Genomic DNA, 1,080 nt, shown 5'->3' with positions numbered 1-1,080 from the left:
TTCTTGCTTTTTATGATACAAAGTTACAATAAAAATTACACGTACCTAGCTCAAACCGTTCTCGAGTTGCGTATCGTGATGACAGACAGACGGACAGACAGACAAACACACACACACACACACACACACACACGCACGCGAAACTTTTTGATCGCTGGAGTAATAGGCTTCACTAATCGCTCAGCCAGTAAGACCTCTTCCGGGGCATTGCGGATTTCAGGCGGGACACAACCTCCGGAGCCCCCTCCCCTGCCTCGCTCTTTTATCTCTAGTACCGGGTGTCCCGGCTCTTACATGCCAGTATGGCGGGTAACATACGCGCTGGCTCGCAGGCGCTGTCGGGAACGCGCTGGATTGCGCGCATCCCCGTGGCCCGTGGAACCGCGGGGGATGCGCGAAATCCTTCGCATGTAAGAGCCGGGACACCCGGTACCTCTCTACCCTTTAGCAGGCGAGTGTTTTCCTTTCCGGGGATGCCCAGTCGCCAGTTGTCCGCTGCTGGCGCTAATCCCTCGAACGGGGGGACGACCCAGACCGACCCCAGACCCCAGCGGTCCGCACCGCACCGACCGCACTGCACTGCATCAGTCCGAGTGTGCAAGGCGCCCAGGTGTGTCGTGTGTCCGTGAGTGGTGATCGGTGACCTGAACCTCACCGGCGTCCTATGGGCAGAGTCTCCGCCAGGGCGACGGGCGACTCCAGTAAGTGTTCGACGACTAGCTGCTGCACCTGGGGAGCGACGAGTACTCGAACCAACGGCGGACTTTTCGCGACCTGAAAGGTGGGCAGTGGGCAGGTTATCAGCGTTCGCGCTTGGTGTTTCAGATTCCCGAGCCCTTTTCAGGAATAAGGAAAGCACAGGTCCTGAACTCATGTTTACTATCTTTTTGTTTTTCTCCAGAGTTACCGGGCCTTTTACTCCACAATGCCATACCGATGTGACCTGTGCAACAAGAAGTATAAGAGGAAGGCTAGCCGTTACAATCACATGAGAACCCACTCAGGAGAGAAACCATTTGAGTGTACATTCTGCGACAAGAAATTTGCTGACAAGGCCAAATTGGGCAGACATCTCCGGAC

Source organism: Frankliniella occidentalis, unplaced genomic scaffold (assembly GCF_000697945.3).
Source record: "Frankliniella occidentalis isolate FOCC.00 unplaced genomic scaffold, Focc_3.1 Scaffold697, whole genome shotgun sequence".
In the NCBI taxonomy this organism is placed as follows: domain Eukaryota; kingdom Metazoa; phylum Arthropoda; class Insecta; order Thysanoptera; family Thripidae; genus Frankliniella; species Frankliniella occidentalis.
This window is presented reverse-complemented; position numbering follows the sequence as displayed.